At 32.9% G+C, this 18,926-nt stretch overlaps 1 long non-coding RNA gene across 1 annotated transcript in view; it reads left to right on the top strand.

Moving 5' to 3' along the window:
* Positions 1-498: 498 nt before the first annotated feature.
* The window catches only part of LOC141449173 (uncharacterized), a 92,402-nt gene continuing 73,974 nt past the window's right edge, over positions 499-18,926 (top strand). Inside the window, exon 1 of the long non-coding RNA XR_012455377.1 lies at positions 499-1,200. This is a non-coding gene — a long non-coding RNA (uncharacterized lncRNA). The remainder of the gene's footprint in view (positions 1,201-18,926) is intronic.

The following is an 18,926-nucleotide window of genomic DNA, read 5'->3' as shown; positions in this document are numbered from 1 at the left end:
CAGGGCGCTTGGTGCATTGTGTGTGAGCTGAGGATTGCTAAGTGTTAGGCTGGGATACACGCAGTTACGTCAAATTCCTTGGAGAAGTAGCGAGTCCCTCTTCTCTTAGCGAGATGCTGAGGAGTACATGCCGTTCTTACATATGTTATATCTCTTGAGTATTCTGAGAGTTTAAGAGGTCTACTTCGCTTTCAAGCTTGCGTTACTAGAATAGAGGGAGGTATTGCTTTTTAGCAGAGATTGTACAGCCCAAATACATGTTTTATGTTCATCTAGAATAACAGCCCTTGATTCGTTTTAACACTATCATTGGTACTTTGATAAAATACAACTAGGTACGGTTGAGTTAGATAAGCAGATACGTGAATGCTATGGCCACATCTGATATTGCAGACAAATGGCTTTGCCAGATTTATTATTCATCAATGGTATTTTGTACTGCCAATAAATTTGTTCAGAACTCCATTGAATAAATCAAGGGTTAATCAAATCCAATGAGGTCCTTGCTTTTTCCGAATGTCGGTTATGGATTTTTCCGATGGTAAATGGTGGATGTTAATCATTTTGGGTTTTCCTTTCTTCATTGTTTACATGGAAAAGTAATGGTGTTTGAGAGGAAACGACTTGGCTGTGAGTAAACAAACTCTTGCAGTAAGTCTCTCGCTTTCTTATACATTCCATTATTTCATATTTTTGGTACAAATTCTTTGCCGCTGTTATGGTGTTGGCTAAAAGAGGAACAAGAAGAAATGTACACACACTATCTTTTCAGAGTAGTTCAGACCCGTCGCCGCCTCTCGCCGAGCCGCCTGTTACCACGGCCTCCACCTCCTCCGAAATAGTGAAACCCTTATAGGGCCGTTGGCATGCGCGTTACATTCGGCCTCCAGCAGACGGACGGAGTTACTGTGTCGCCTAGCCAGTACAGCTCACCAGTCCGTACGGTCGGCAGCGTTTCCTCTACACACCACACCCATCCATACTCTCAAATCCAACCTACTTGTAATCTTCAGCCACCAGTACACGGCCGCCTCCTTTCGTCTCTCACACACACTGTCGTACCCTCTTTCAGTACGGCTTTGTGCACATGCACCGATCGATCTTAATACCACCCGTACTTGCACTCCTCCCTTACTTAGGCCAGTCGCCCCCAGGAACACCTGTGTACCACCTCGTCTTTTGTTTCCATCCTCTGTTTAGGTAAGTCTTTAACTAAAACAATACGATCATACACCTGCATTGTTATGTGTTCATTATTCAATGACTTTCAGGACGTAAAGGAGTCTTTAAATATTTATTTTATTGCTTAAAATTAAAAGCAATTTTGAAAATAACGACATGATCATCATATAATTTTTTTTTTTTAGAAACAAAAAATTATATTTTTTCGCGTATAATATTTTTTATTTAATTTTCACCGTTTAAAATAATGTATCTGAATGTAAACTGATTTTTTAATAAGAATGTAAAGCATGATTTATTGCTTTCTTTCCTCATTTCAAAATTAATTAAAAAACACTAATCTTATAAGACCGATAAGGAACAAATTTTGAAGTACCTTTCATCTCAAAAATCTTCATTTATTTAAACGACTGATGTGTAAATTTAAAAGGAAATTAATACGATTTAATTTTATGTTCATCTTTGTTTTATTTTTGTAAATAAAGAGAAATTTATTAATGTTAACGGAAAGTAAATAAAAAAATGGTATTCATCTTACTGAACCGTTATTTATTTTTTTGTAAATATACCAAGTAGTAATAATAATTACTATCAAGAAGGCAAATTTTTTTATGAAATATTTATGAAAATATATATTTTCCCTTTATTTACTTTACTAATAGGAAGGAAGTGAAAAGTTCGTTGAGATTAAATAAATACTAAGTTCTTAAGGACGTATTGAATCAAGTTGTAAATAAACAAAGTAAATTTATCTACAATGCAAATATTTAATAATTATTCAAATGTTTGCCTACTTAACAAAATTTCTATGCTTTTTGTTTGATTTGTTCAAATTTCATTATTCTATTAGTATAACTAAAAAGTTATTTTCTCCGGTAAGTTTAAAATGATGTGAATCATCATGTTTCCGGCAATCCAGCAACTTTACTTCCGACAAGAAGTACTCTGCGGGCGTCTCTTGAAACTCAATGATTGTGTTTACTTCTTTTTAAATAATATCTTTAGATCATTGAAAATCAAATTACATTTAAAGGGCAAAAGGAATCATAGATTCGTTAGATGCACTGACGGTATTAGTGAACCTGATTGGATGATTGTTCCTCAGATTGCGTCTATGTCGTGAATATCTATTATTTCTAAACATTGTGCAAATTATTATTATTTGGTAGAATTACGGGAGAAATTAAATGGCAGTTGAGAAAAATCATCATGAGTAACTGAATGTTTCTTATAGTTAATTTTCAATTCTATCAGAAATGCTAGGGGGTAACGAATAAGTTTGGATGGCAAAACGAGTAAGAATATAATTCAGATTTATTACTAAGTAGGGATGAAATTCATTGGTTTTCAGAGAGCTGGAAGATACAGGGGCGATCTCCATCTGCTTGAGGCGATTAATCTTTGCTTGAAGCCGTTAAAACGGAAATGTTTAAACTACAGACTTTTACTAGTATAACGTTTTTCTTTGAATTTAAAACATTTTACTGGCCTTGGCTATCTCCAATCACGGATTCGTCTGTAATGCTGATGGTTGCTTTTTCTTTAAAGGACTTCTTGAGATGGTAAGAGGGAGTTATGTCCCAGAATTGTCTCTGGTCATTAATCTGCTTCTTTTAGCTGCCCTTGTGTTCAACCATTTGCTTATTTAGGCAATATTAATGCTAAGCAGTTAACGAAAGGAAACAAATGTTTCCAATAGACTAATCAAACTTTTCTTATCTGCTTAGTTCGCAACCTTTATAGGGCTGAACTTTTCAATCTTAACAGCCACGCCCCATCATACTTAACCGCTCTTGTGGATGGACATTAAAAATATCCGAAATGTCTAACAATTTAATTTTTCATTTTACATTTTATTAAATAAATATTTTTATTTAAACTTTAAACAATTCATTCATATTAATTATGGGAAAATTCGTTTGTTATTTTGTGTTTCCTATAGGAAATTATAAACATTGGTAGTGATATTTAACTTTGATTTTTCTGGTTTGTGGTCTAATTTTTATAGTTCATCAACTTACCGAAGAAAACTTCAGTTGGCCAATAAAACAGCTTCCTAATATCATTATATTTATCTGTAGGGAAGTGCTTTTCTACCCACTGGACCCTTGCAGCTAGCTACCCTAGTGTGCAGTGAAAGTGTGTGTTTGTAATGTCAGCTAGAATAGCCTGGGGTTAGTTAAACCCAAATGTGGGTACTCATCAACTAGCTGAGATTCCGGAGGGATGCAAGAGCGCTGGGAAAACGCGTACCCACTTCCCTTTACGACTAAAATGGTATATTTAATACGTGGAAGAGAGAAATTTATACTCTTTTTTTTACAAAATAATTGCGGCATTTCCATTCTTAATTATTCATTTTTAAATTCCATATGCCGTGTTATTTTTAAACTCCCCTTTGCATTGCTTTGTGAAATATACTCACAAACAAAAATTCTGTAACTAGTAGCGAAAGCTATGGGCTGAGAGCTCGAAAGACTCAAGCTCAAGATATAGATTGAAGTACGCCTAAATACTAGCACTAGAGGCAGTAGCTGCGACTTAATAATAGAATACTACTACGAAGGTCTCAAAAAGAATAGATTGCTTTCATCTAACTGAGGCATCGCTAGAAATTAAAAGAAGTATGAATGCAGATCAACCAGATGTTTTAAGTTGAAAAAGAAGCTGGTCTCCAAAAATACTAAAGCTGTTCTCTTTAACAATGGCAATCTGTGTAACTTACATGCAATAGAAGACCATTATCATTTTCTGGCGATTTGTCCAATTTTAAAAGAGTTTAGGGTGCGGTACTTTGGCAAGCGGATTCTTAATGAGGAGGAATTAATATTGATATTAAATGGCAAAGATTGGGATAATCTGTATGGCTATGTGAGCACAGCCTGGAGTTACAGAGCACTAATAGAGTCAGAATTCAGTTAAAAAAAAAAAAAAAAAAAAAAAAAAAATCAGTTAAGTAAATAGCTAGATCTGTATAAATTTAATATTTAATGTGTAATTGTTCTGAGAAGTGGTTTATTGGAAGCTTAGCAAATTTTAGGGATTTATTTTTACTATTGTTTACTGTGTATTGTAACTTAGTATGAATTAAGAAGTTTTATTTTATTTTTTGTGTATGATAATGTTCTTTTTTGTACAAGTATTTTTTGCAACTCTGGCAGACGGTACTACCATTGCCATTGATGTTTTTTGTTTTTGTCTGTATTAGTATTATAATGAGTTTCTTTTTAAATAAACATCTTTATTATTATTATTATTATTATTCTCTTTAACAATGAAGGAAAGGTGTTAAAAGCTTGACTTGACAGACTCTCGAGATGCGATTAAAATGTTTAGGAGAAAGAGGCTCCTCAAAATTGCTGCTCGAGAAGAAATTTTTCCCGAGAAAATGCGGGAGAGCCCTAAACTGTTGTACATACTGATGATGCTACAAAGATAACAGAAACCTTTCAAGAGTTAGAAATGAGAAGGTTACTGTAAAACAAAAACAAACAAAAAAAAATAGAGAAGGCTGGGCAGTATCTTCTAATTTAACAAGATAGGGAATCGCAGTAACCAACTTAGGCTAGATTGCTTGAAGACTAACTCCATCGTTATCTAAGCGACATTCTTATAATTAGTATGCAGTAAATGTTGAAACTCTTTTGATAAAAATTTGTTAAAAAAAGAAACTTTCATCTAAATTCATGTGATAGTAATTTGCGTATACTAATCCAAAACCCTGGAAATATTAGCTACAAAGTTGAATTTTAATTGCTCCACAAAAATATAAAATTCTAGCAGTTCGCAGTCTTAAACTATTCAATTATTTATTAATATTTCAGACTGTTTAATTAAAACTAATAGTATATCTTGTTTTAAAAACTAATTTCCTTAAAATTGTTTTGTTAAAACTATAATTATTAGTTAAAATTTATTATTAAAACCTGTATAGATTATTTCTTTGGCTTGTTGTCAAATAAACAACTTTTTTCGGCGGAAGTTGGTTAGAAGATTCCAGTTGAAGAATGAGAATACTAAAGGGTTAATCTATGGATTTCAGGATTAATACTGAAAACGGATGATTTTTTTGCACGAAAAGAAGAGAGCTCTCATTCTATTCAGTGTAACTTTGGTTTTTACTTCAATTACACAAATGTGTTACATAAAGGAAATTAAATTTGTTTAAACACATTCACACCAAGCAAAATCCAAACCAAACTCGTTCAAATTTAAATCACTTTGTGGTTGTAATTTTAAATAAATGAACTACCAAAATGTAGATACCAAATTATAGTAATTGACCCAAAAGTGAATCTATTTCATTTTGCTCTTTCTGTTCGGCCAAATTAATTTTGGCTAGTATAGAATGTAAATTATAAAAACACCGAAAAAATGTAAATCTGAAGAATTATTTCAAATTTGAATTCTTCATAAAGTGTTCCCTAAAAAAAAATATGAAAAGATGAATAGAAAAGGAAAAAAGACGTGAGTTGGCGCGCACATAACAAAAGATGTTTTCCGTCTGTTATAATGGCCAGGATTCAATGGGGAAGTTTTCTTGTAGGTGATTGAGTTATTGTTGGAACAGCAGACGATGGAAGAGACTTTCAAAAAGAATTCTCGGTACTTTTCTCGATCACATAAAGAATGAGCTTGCCAAATCATTAAATTATAACATTTATACAGTCGTTGTTTTTTTTTTTCTGTCTCGCAACATAATTCTTAATAACATAAAATATCGATTCTTTTGAAAAATTATTTGCCGGTTCGTGATTCTAATATGAATATTGTCAAAATTAAATTGCAACACTTTTATTTAAATAATATTGTATTATTTCTAAGATCCTCATTTTTGATCGTACATCTACCCAAGTTGAATTAAGTTTCTCAGTGAGTTTAATTGTTTCATATTTGTCGTGGATTAAGTAAAATCGTGCTCCCGATTAACGTATGTCAGTGTAAGGCAACAGTGGAAATAAGGGAATCGGGAGTTAGCTTCAACCACTTAAAATTTATTGAGATCCTCCATTGAAGCAATCACTCTGACTCTCACAGAAACATTTATTTTCACACTTAGGTGCAATCCCAATCGATTTAAAATTCGGCGAATATTCAATTTCAGTAATTTGAAACGATAGCAATAGAGCTTCCTCTAACATTAGGGACCAATTGTCCATTATTTTTATGGGAATTTAAATTCGGTTTAGCGTAGGTCGACTACAAAGAAACTAATTTTTTTTTTTATCGATGTTCAACTAATTCTTTATTGCAAGTTGCAGAAGATAAATCATGTTATAATAAAAAGTCTTGTCTAACTCTCTAAAAGTTTATAATAGAATATAGTGATTTATAAAGAGCTCAATGTTTTATATTTGCTAATGAGTTACGAGTTTGCCTGTGGGTACACTAAACCCAAGTTCTTGATAGCCTTCAACTATTTCTGCAGCTATGTATCAATGTATATCGAGAGCTGTTTGTGCTTTTAGGCTGGGATACCTTCAGGAATACCCATTTTTTGTTGAAGAAGTGGCCCAATTCACTTCTGTCTACGTTTCTAAAAGTTATTAATGTTTAATCTTCATTTTATTACTTAAAATCTCATTATTTAATCTTGATTTAAACCAAATTGAAAACCAAATTAATTGTTCATTATTATTTCGAAAAATGCTGCACTTTTCTTAGCTACCCGGATACTGAACCAGGTTAAGAGCAGTATGTATTCATCATCTCCCTTGCATCTCATTCAACCATCGATAGAATTGCATGTCAGCAGTAAATCAAGCAAAACGCCAATAGAAGACGCGGAGGTGCGGCACCTGCTCTAGACATGCAACTTACACGAGCAATAAGTTTGAAGTGTTGTTACTAATTCGTGCTAAATTACATTTTCTAAAAATATTAATAGAACGAAACTAACTGCTAGGCTTGCTAGTTTTGAATCCTCAAATTGTTTTTCACTCTTTTTAGTAGAATATTGCAATCAAATAATGGAACAAAGATAAATAAACATCTCTTGATAACGAAGTACTTATTTTTTATGAAGTGGTGAGGAATTTTTTCCCACTTTTTGGGTCATTTCACATTTTGGGATGGTGAGTAGCAATGCTACAAGAAGCAAAGAAAAAGCACTTTTCTTTTATTTTCATTTATTTTTTTATTTTTTTTTGGAGCTCAAATTTTGGAGCATTCACGATTTTGCTGTCAGATGGTGGGTTGTTTTTTTCTGGTAGCCACAATACTTTTCTTTGCGAATGGCGGTAAAAGTGCTGTAAGAATAATGCTTTGAAGCTAGAAAAATACGTTCATCCTCTTGTTCATCGTGAATTCCATCTAAGCAAGATTCAGGATATTTCATTGGGCATAGAACAAACTTAAGGATAAATTGCTTCAATTATTTCTGTCGAAAAACTAAGAGAAGCGGTAAGTTTCGAAGAAGTTACGATGAATGAGAAATGAACGTAAAATGTGTGACATAAGTTGGTTTTCAAACCAAAAATCTTGAAGGAAAACATTTGAAAATAATAACCAAAAATCTTCGGCCTTAAAAGACGAACATTTTAGATCCCGCAAATTCATTTAAAATGCAATTAAATTTGTAATTTAATTAATTTAAAAAAAAATATCAGTAAATTTACGATGCTTCGATGATGGTCCAGAATGTCGCTTGATCTTTATGTTTGCTTACTTGTTAGAGGTTTGACAATACTTTTTAATATGAAACAATTATTCCTAATTTTGACTTTTTTTTAATTAACCTGGTTGGACAAAATGTTTTGTTTCATTAGTGTTTTACCCATCGTACTTTTAATTGAATTTCATTTTGTAATTTATATTCTGTTGATTAAATGGAATGAAATGTAATATCGGTAGGCTAGGCTCTTTTAGCGAGAGTACATTCTCACTCACACGTTACATACAAACACATTGCACCTGGAAACAACGCTATTCTCTCTGACCTTTACTAAAGACAATAGTAAGTCTACTTTTAGTGTGTTAGGCTTAGTGCCGATGCATGGGCTTAACAGTCACAGCACAGTTCCTCCTTTTAGCCTAGTGTTTCGCTTAATTTACCAGAGAAATGTTCGTTTAAACTATTGTATATATGAAAGCAAGCGATTCACCATTTTCAATCCTCTTTAATCTCTTAATTCTATTTTATATGCAATTGGTATTTCATTTATTGCACATTATTGAATTCTATTTTACGATAATGTACTTATGCAAGAAATTTTCTTACAGTAAGAAGTCATTATTAGAAATATTTGATGAATTGAACATTTGCTGGTGATTCTGGTAAGTCTACAAAATACTGTGGTATCCGAGTCAGGATGTTGTTGCCCAAACTAGTGTACCTCAATCCCGGCGAAGGTGTCCTCTGATTTTTTAAAATAGGTAATTTATTAAAGAGGATAAACAAATATTTTCATTTTTCAAGGCACTGGGGAGTAGTAGAAAAAAAAGAATGACTTTCATTCCTGGCCATTATTCGAGCCGATTATCTGACCGCCATTCTAACCACGATGAAGAAGTCTATATCTTGGCACTTTTAGGAAAGAGTTTTACCTTCACAGAGTGGTCATCCTCGACTGCAGAGTCTGAGTAAAATTATCAGGTGTTGGAAGGGAATATACCTAATCAAGCTGACTTGCACATTCTTTTAGCTTTTGGGATGTGTTCTTCAGTATATCTTGGAGGGCCTTGAAGGGGAAGGTTATCTAACATTCCTTTTTGTTTCCGACTAGTTTTGGATTTTCATCCTCACTAGTGATTGAATCATCAATTTGGTGTAGAGACGTTGAATTCCCCGACGTTTCTGTCATGCACTCTTGGAATCTGTACTCCCTCAATCAGTCAGCAAGTATAAACACAGCGGAATTCAAATTCTCTTACTAAAGTAATGAATCACATCTACTGATGGATAAAGATTCGAAACCGGTCAGAAACATGCGTGCAACGAAGGATAAGATCAACGATATTATAAATGAATGAATAAATATTTATTACTACTATAAATATATACATAAAATAAATACAAAAGTATAAATGTATTATACATTTTAATCTTCTTATCTAGTAAAGAAAGAGAAAAGTTAGGTGAGGGGGATTGGAATGCAGGGAAAAAAGGAGAGGAAAAACCTGCAGCTAGTGTAGAGAGTTAGAGAAGGATCTGTTTTAGTCTTTTGTGCCTGTAGGGAATAGAAGGATCTAAAGGAGGCTATGTCGCGGGCGACAGAGTGGATTAGGATGGCAGCCTAGGATGGAAAGGAGTTTGAGCAGATGATTTTGGATATAGGAGTGTAACGGGAATAATGGACGCAGTCTCGTGGAGTGAGTCAATTCTAGTGCGTCGTGGAGAGTCTGTAACAATATTTATAGTAATAAGGGACCCAACCACATTTTTAACGGAAAGTTTTATTTGTTCGTACAGCAAGCGGTGATCCCTGTTACTAGAGTATCTGGATGAATGGTTTCATCACTGGGAGTTCTGGAAGATGAGTAAAATAAATCTAATTGGGTCTTAGAAAAGTTCGCCTCGCTCATAAATGTACAAAACAAAGAAGCACAGGGTTAGCAGACATAATATCGTTCAACAACAAAGAATAATTGCATTAATGGCATAAATATTATCCTAAATTTTTGAAAATTTATGCCCTGCATTGAACTGAAAACTTTTTGGAGCGATAAATTGAATTTATGTGCCACTGTTAGAATGAGCTGGTTGAAACTCTAACTTAAATTTTGCGGTAAAAAAAAAAAAACAAAAATCGCTTCAGTACCTCCTCACATTTTTAGTTTATTTCAAATTTTTTATTAATAACATTATAGAAACTTAAAGTGTTTTAATTTAAATTTGAATTTAAATTAATAATTTCCAGTAATCTGGGATCAGTTGAGTTTACTCTTTGCAAATAAAGCACTTGCCAGCTGTAGTTAAGTGCAATCAGTCAGCATACAGATCCTTGATTGAGATAGATTTAATTAATGGGTTGGCCAGTGAATACAGCCCGTACAGACACGTGTCCTTTAGGCTCTAGACAGGTTCAAGCGACCTATACATTAGAGCCAGAGAATAATAAACCGCTATTTTCCGTTATCGGTTTGTTTTGATTCCATTTTGAATTCCTGAATAAACTTTGTGTTGAAAAGACTCTATGGCAGATATATATAGAGTTAGTCTTAATTGAAAGTCAAAACAATACTTTTAAAGCGTAATAAGCAAGTGTAAGTAACACCATTGAGCAACTAATGTAAACCCAAGGACTTAAAAATTGGCGTTGAATTCATTAGTTCTAAATAAGGTCAATGATTTGAACCGATTCCAAAAACTCATTCACTGATTCTTTCATGGTTTTTAACTGTTATTCCTTAATATTCATTACAATGCCTTAGAATTTAAAGCTTTAATTTAAAAAGCTATTCATCATTAGTTGATTAAAAAAAAGCGCATTTCTTTCTCCAAGATTATAGTAGACCAATAATTACAAAAAACTTTAAAAATGAAGCAATAAGTACACTTTTTAATTACTTTCACTGCTGCGTGTATAATATATTAATAATATGAGAGTAATATTGACACAAAATGAGTGTTTATTTATTTATTATACATTTATTTTATAGGGGCAAGGCCTGATTTTACAATTATCGAAAATCCATGCAATTGCACACATGCAAACAAATGTTAAATAGAATTAAAGAACAAAAATAAAATATAATCTGCATTATAGAATTATTAAATGAATTTTATGTTTCAGTAGGAATATTTCAGTATCGGGTAATTGGCTACAAAATATAATAATTAGATGCTAACGGATTTAAGTGAAATAATTATTTTTACCAGTTATTTCAATCTACATATCTCTAGTAATATACTGTACAGATTAATATCCTCTGAAAGAGTATTCGCAGGATACATCATTCTGTTAAATAGGAGAATGATATATTGGTTATCGTGAAAGTACGAAATAGGAGATTGTCAGAATTTACTAGATGAATGTTGAGATGCACATAGTCGCTTGGTGAAAGACCGAATATTTGGGTTTAAGTTGTTGCAATAAATAAGATTGTACAACGTCAATTAAGTTTATTATTGATATAAAAATATTTTTGTTGTTTTTGAATTCTACTGTTACTATTAAAACACATGATATATGTCAAAATAGGACTTGCAAATAAACTGATGAACTTGAAACTAACAGTACATTTCAAATAAGAAAAGAAAATAATACAAATAATAAACTTACTTAATTAAGTGATTGAGGTGCTACGATATTATATATTGCAAAAACTTAAACCAAATACTCGGTCTTTCACCAATGTATTTAGTGAATCTCAACATTCATCAAGTGAATCTCACGGTTACTTATATAATTGATTCTGGCAAAGTTTGGATAATAATATAAAGAGTTTTCTTGGGTTGTAATGGAAGGAACTCGGAAATTAAGGAAAGTAAGAAGGTTTTTCTTGAAAAGATCATGGATGAAGCACTGAATCTGCCAGGTGGAAACCTCGACTATGATACTGAAGTTAAGGTGGTGTTTGTCTAAACCAGTGATGGGCAAAGTACGGCCCGCGGGCCAACTCCGGCCCGCGAAAGTATTTAATCCGGCCCGCCGAGGGTCCATCGACATGGATAGTATATGGCCCGCTATAATTACGTTTTGACGGTCGAGAAGTATAAAGTAGATTCTACTTAGTAGAATAATAGATGCATAACCTATAGGTGAAGCTAAACTAGCCACATAGTTACACAAGTGTGTAATGCTGTAATGTTTTTATAATATTATGATTAAAAGCTTTAACACAAAATGCATTTTTTCTATAATTCTGGCCCTCCTCTAGAATTTCTTAAACTTTGTGGCCCCCCATTAAAAAAGTTTGCCCACCACTGGTCTAAACAATGGGCATTGCCAGAAAGTCTAAATTCTATATTTCGAATTGGTGCCTACCTACAATGGAATCCCAAAATAAGCTTTTGGGCATAATCTGGCAGCCAGAAGTGCTGTTTCACTAAAGTAAATTTTTGTATTTCATTTTTGGTTGGCTTTTTTGTATTAAATTGCTCCACCGATTTTTGACCCATTGTTCTGTTCTTTTTTTCGTTATTTTTCAAAAACAAACCAAAAAAAATTATTCCTTAAGTGCGTGATTGGGTTGAACTTTTTTGTAAACATCTATTTAATTGTAATCTACGGGATTGGTCAGGTTTACAATGTTTTTAGCCGAACATGTAGCTTTTTCTTAGAGCAATTACAGTGTCATTTATGACTGTAACTTAATATTATTCTGTAGTATTCTTACCAGTCATTGGCAGGTTCATAAAATGTATTCTATTTGATGGAGCTTAGCAATTAGAAATACAAGCACAATATTTAAGTAATAATTTCAGTCAGAAAAACTCAACCGCTCAATCATTTTAATGATTTCAATCAAATGCGCATTTCACCAACTCTGTGGTGTTGCGACAATACAACATCTTTCGGAGATTTACATTAATTAACTGACATTAGCGTTAAATTACAATGGCCATGTTAATCATTACGTAACATTGGGCATACTCTCGAAGGAATGCCATGTCCAGTTTTAACTGCACCAGAATCTAGAGAAACGCCTCTGCTACTGTAGAAGAGAGATAGTCTTCGCTGGACCCACAATTCCATTCTTCGCATTATCACCGAGTATTATTAATTAAAAACTGTTCGTTAAAATAGTTTAACAGTATAAATTTTAAAAGATAACCAAAACTTAATACTCTACTTTCCCCAATGAAAAATGGTCATAATTATGTCCACAATGAAGCTTCCTTTAGGTCTTTGTCTTGCACGATACTTACAACAAGCATCATTATCATTACCAGCTCAATGAAGTGGGCAAGCATTTCCTCCCTTCTCAAACCCTTCAAAGAATCATTTGATTTAAAATATTTTTTATTAATAATATTTAATAACGTTAGATGTGTCTAACTCTTACCATCAAACAGATGAATGTGGATTTCAGAAGGACTGACTTGGATGCAATTTACGATAGATCGTCTTCAATGAAAGCTTAAAGATGAGTTAAGAAAGGTGGTTGTTATTCCATTTTGAGCCAAGTGATAGCCCCTAAACTAAGAGCTCCATTCGAGAACATTCTATCGCTAAGTTTGAAATAAAATGCACCCTAAATATGAAAGTGATTTGTGGAATTACTTAGATAAGTTTCCTTTCAGAAGATTCGCTCAGGTTCCCCAGGGTGGTAAACCTTTTGATATAAACTTATAGGAGGCAGTGGAAGAATATATATATATATATATATTATCTTTATGATCCTAAAATATTTTTCCTGCAGCTATGATGGCGCGCGGTAGACGGGGGTATAGTCGTTCCGGTCAAATATGTATCCTGTACGTAGCGCAACTCTTTTCAAACTTTCTCACCTCTTTATGCTGTACCACATATCTTTTACAACTTTTATACCTACATTAGGTCGTCCACTACCTTGGCCACATTTCCCACATCATGATTCAATAGATAACTTCCAAGTACATAGCTTTTTTTCTCCTTTTCACAAGTTCTTGAAACTTGTTAACACTGATTGCTCGCCACTAGGTCTGGAACTTTTATTCGAAACATTGCTGGAATAAGAGCACTTCTACGATAGTTAAGGGGATATTTAGTTTGTCTCTAATGTGCCATTTTAATGTAATATATATTCATACCGCTTATAAAATATCGAGAATTAAATTAATTTCTAAAATTATCAGTTTGGGTGATAAGGGAGAGATCGAAAAGACAAATTTTCTGAAAGTATTTTTTTTCCGTTTTTCTTTTAAACCAATCAAATTAAACTTTGTAAACTTATTAAGCACTTAGCTTGTACATTTTTACAGGAAATTGATTTTAAAAAGATTTCCGGAACAGGGGAATATTTGGAGTTTTCTTCAAAGTATAATTTTTGGTATTTATCATTTTTTGTGTAATAAGAACTTAAAGCTAATCAATCAGTTGAAAGCAACTTTTAATAATTTTACCCACTTAGACACACCATATCATCACAAATTCAAGTTCTAACGACAAATTTGTAAGAGGACATTAAACCAAAGCATTAATTTACGAATAATTTCAAAAACTTCTAATCTGGTTAGAATAAATATTGAGACTATGAAAATAGAAGTTACAGAAAGTCAAATGATTGCTTTTGCCACATATATTGTTGCGGGCTGCTTCGACCACAGGTTACCAACGATTCTCTCTTTCTAAATAAAAAAAAACTACGGCTAATATGAAGAAACAAAAGCTATTAGATTTTAGAACTCAAAGAGTAATATTCTTCTGAATTAAATAAACAACTAGAAAATTCTTACGATGAACTTTACAACTTGTAAATAGTTAATATTGACTACCTTGTAAGTGACATTAAACCAAAGCATTAATTTACGAATAACTTTAAAAACTTCTAGGTTAGAATTTATTTCCTAAACTGCAGTAAACTGAGAAAAAAAAAAACTCAAGGAATGAGTTTTTCCTATCTTTTACTAGCATATAAATGTCATAATTATTAGATGTTGTATAATGGAGTTGAGAAGGGTTATGGTTATGTTGGAGAGAGTTTAGTTATACTCAGTAGACTGAGGATAAACTGAAAGTAGATGAACTTAAGACACTAATATTTTTTATTATCTTTAATTACAGATAATATAATTTAAAAAAAATAATTTTGATGTGTTGGATATGGGTAGGAAATATTGTAAATCGATGGGACATACTCGTACGTCGAACAGTAACGTTTAACATGAATGAACATCAAAGATGGGTAAACGCGATCTACTGCACAAAATTAAGCTAAACCCTTCGCAAATAAAAGCTACAGACCACTGTAACAGCATTGGTTGTAGAGCACCAAACAAAGTTGGTGATTGGAAAGTTGTTGACGGAACTTTGGTGAGTGAAATGGTCAGATTTTTATAACACTGGAGCTAAATAGACGATAATGATGTACTTATATGATTATTTAGGCGTTGTAAAATGGCAAATTGGTAAATCAGTAAGAGACATTGTCTGGTGACATGGAGAAACACTCTATTCTTAGCGAGAAGTAGGTGACTGAGGTTGTTTCCCATCTCTGTCTGTACTAGTGTTGGGTAAACAGCTGAACATTGTTTGGACCGGGCTGGAAGATCTTTGTTTCTTTCTTAGACATATTACATACGAGTACATCTCAGATGTGCGAACTTTAATCTTAAAATTAAATCCATTTTTATACATCTTTGCTAACAGTTTATTTATTTTATTTTTTTAATTCTGTCAATTTTTTTTTTTTAAATCTTTTATTGCAATTTACCACTGCAACAGTTGTTGCAACAAGCAAATACGGTGAAAGAGAAAAGAAATAACGGGAAATCATGACTGGAGAAGGCACCCAGTGGTGCCACTCCAGTAACGTGCTTAAGATAAGAGAAGATCACGAGGCCATCTTCTCTTCAATCTCCTTAGAGGATTACCTGGTAATGTGGAGGAAGATAGATGTTCTATGAGAGGGTTAGGATGAGCTGCTGTAGAGGAATGAAATTTGAAGAAACGAGTGTTAGCAAGATCTGTAATGAAAGGAATTTTGAGATCATTATGGATAGTGAGGTTAGATACATAGAACGGAGCGTTAAGAAGTTTTCGAAGTATTTTTGACTGTAATGTCTGGAGGCGTAGTGAGTTGGAACGCTTAGTCGATCCCCATACTTCGATGCCGTATGACCAAATGGGTCGCAGTAACATTAGATATAAGAGTCTTTTGTTATGTAGGTTAAGTTTCGAACGTTTGTCAAGTAGTCTGGCGAGAAGTTTGTAGCGTTGGTTAGTTTCTTGTCTTTTCAGTCTAGTATGGGGATTCCATGTCAACCGTTTGTCTAGGTACAGTCCAAGGTAACGTACTTTGTCCACAGCTGGTATAGGAGTTTGGTTCAAGATGACAGGAGGTAGGATTTTCCGTCTGAGAGTAAATACTATAAACTTAGACTTCGTAACGTTGGTTTTGATTCTCCATTTGAAAAGCCAGTGCTGTAAGTGGTTGATGTGTGTTTGTAGAGTTCGTGTAGCGATAAGGGGATCGGAATGTGAAGATAAGATAGCAGTATCGTCAGCAAAGGTGGAGAGGATAGTATTTGGATGTTGAGGTATGTCTGCTGTATACAAGGAGTAAAGAATAGGACCTAGGACACTGCCCTGAGGAACACCAGCTCGAGCTAGACGGATATCAGAGTCAATTTTTAAAATAAAATATTACTGCGGGATTTAAAGTTTCCTTTGTTTTGTATAATATTCTACAATTGAATATTCTGTATTGGTCTTTATTGTAAAACTATTATCAAATTAAATAAAAAGAAAAATTAATTTCTCTGGATTAACTACATTAATGAAGCCATTTAGCCTAAGTATCTCTTATGCCATAATTGTAATAAATTAGTTATTCATGGATTGATATAATTCCTTACATATCAATCAACCAATTCTTTATTATTATTTATTTTCTAAGATTCTCTAAACAAAGAGTTTGACTTACAATAACAACTGAAAATTATGTACCTATGTAAAAACAAAAATTGCATTAGAAGTTAAAATTAATTAGAAAATTGAATCTACATATAATAATTGGCGTTGTTTGGTAAAACTGAATTCTAATAGAAATAAATAGAGTACAGAATTTATATAACACTCCTATTTGAAGTAAAATGGATCAGATACTTTATATACAATAATATACCGTGTGTTTAATACAAAAATATAGGTGCTACTTCAGATCAGCAATAAAACTCTTCTTAAATACAATACACAATATAATAAAGATAAATTATTACATTTCTAAAAAAATTATGATCAATGGTTCTCTTAGTGTAACTGTGTTACTTAAATTGTGATCTATTATTCTAAATATTTCTTTCTCGGAAACTCTAGAATCGGATTTATTAAAAGAAAAAACTCAGATCGTCAGTTGCAGTCGTCAAATAACAAATTATTGTTTTTTTAATATAAAAGTGTAGTATAAATAAATGAAAACATTGCTTGGTTTAACTGCAATGATGAAGCCAAACTATGTCCACCCTTAGTATTTCTTTTGTCATGATTGCAGGAAATTAAATACCTTCAGATGGATACAATTCCTTGTATTTATTTCATGTCCTCGTAACTTTTGGGATCCATGCACTTTAAGAATGCTCTAATGTAATTTGCTTTTAATAATTTCTGACCCTAAATGCACTTTATTTTATTTACATTCTTCTTACATACACACTAATATTCGTTAAAGCTGAGACTGTCTTCGACTTAAATCACAATTTCATATATCGTATTAACGGACTAGCAGCAAGTAATCGAATGTAATATAATCTACTTCCAAGGTGAAGTAGGTACCCAAAGAGGGACATATACCAACATTCTTGGCCTCATTGTCTTTTTTCAAGTTACTAAATAAAACCTGAAACCAGGAATCGAAACCACTTTATCTAACACAGTAAATCTCAGCTTATCTACGTCTCTGACCGCATAGAAATCGTGGCGTCTTCAGTTTTATTTTTTCAATTTCTGAACTTGTAGATGTTATTAACTAATAACAATTCAATTTGTCTTTATTGTTATAATTCTACTTGATAATATATAAAAGAGTTGGTTTGAAAATTCTAGCTAAAAATTATCTAGAAAAGACTGGAAGAGTCTAGTTAAAAATTATAAAATTAAAAAACTTTTAATAATCAACTTAGAATAGAATTTGTTTCTTCATGGTGAAGAGTATCATCACTGGCAACCCACAACCCTCTTCGTCGACTAGTAGAAACAAGGAGTGTTGAGTTATTAGCACCTAGCAACTACTTTAGATTGTAGAGTGGCTTAGAAAAGCCAAATCAACTGCTGCCTAAGAGATGTATGGCTAAAAGAGGTTACTCTTCAAATCAAGTTCCCAAGCAAAAGTGGTTAGTCCACTTCTACTCTCTGTGACTCTAATTTAGTGGGAAAAGTGTGGTGTTTAGAGAATACGAGAAACCAGATTTCGAACCAGTTCTCCAGTTCGAACGACTTTAGAACTACAAAAATGGTTATGCGCGTTAATTATCACCGTTGCTTTTACCATAATTAAGTTGCACTGTAACATTTGATGATGCAACATTTCGTAGCCGACCAAAGACCAAAAAGTTTTAACTGATAATGGCTCGGTGATAGATAGCTACTCTGAATGCTGAAAGATGTTGACTGATTTTAAGTCCATATCCACGACGTTTCTAAGTACGGACCCAACTTTTAAGATAGCAGCACACTTCAGGTGTTAGATCAGTTGAATTTCTTATTAACTAACAATTACAGAGTTCTGTGGATTAAAAAAAAAAGGATTCCAAAATTTATAGCAAATCATTGTTAGCTTAACTTTTCTTTGAATTTAATGAAGTTTTGGTGATTGAGAACTGTAATTGGTGTTTTATTTTGTAGCATTAATAATTTATTGTTTACTGCAAATAATAGTCTAGACGATGTAGTGGAACAATTAATGTAGGAAACATTCCGAATAAGTCCAATGTGAAGCTGTTGATGTTTCCTCTTGAAATCTCTATATTTAGACCAGGGGACCCCAAACTTTTTACACAGGGGGCCAGTTCACTGTCCCTCAGAACGTTGGAGGGCGAGAATATATATATATATATAAACTATTTTAATGTAAAAGAAACAAAACGGGAACAAATAAAATATTTAAAATAAGGTACAAGTTAATTTAAATCTCCAAACTGCCCAGTATTTCTGGGGGAACTA

Source organism: Rhodnius prolixus, unplaced genomic scaffold, assembly GCF_049639745.1.
Source record: "Rhodnius prolixus isolate KJV_2025 unplaced genomic scaffold, Rpr scaffold_2, whole genome shotgun sequence".
Taxonomy (NCBI): domain Eukaryota; kingdom Metazoa; phylum Arthropoda; class Insecta; order Hemiptera; family Reduviidae; genus Rhodnius; species Rhodnius prolixus.
This window is presented reverse-complemented; position numbering and strand designations above follow the sequence as displayed.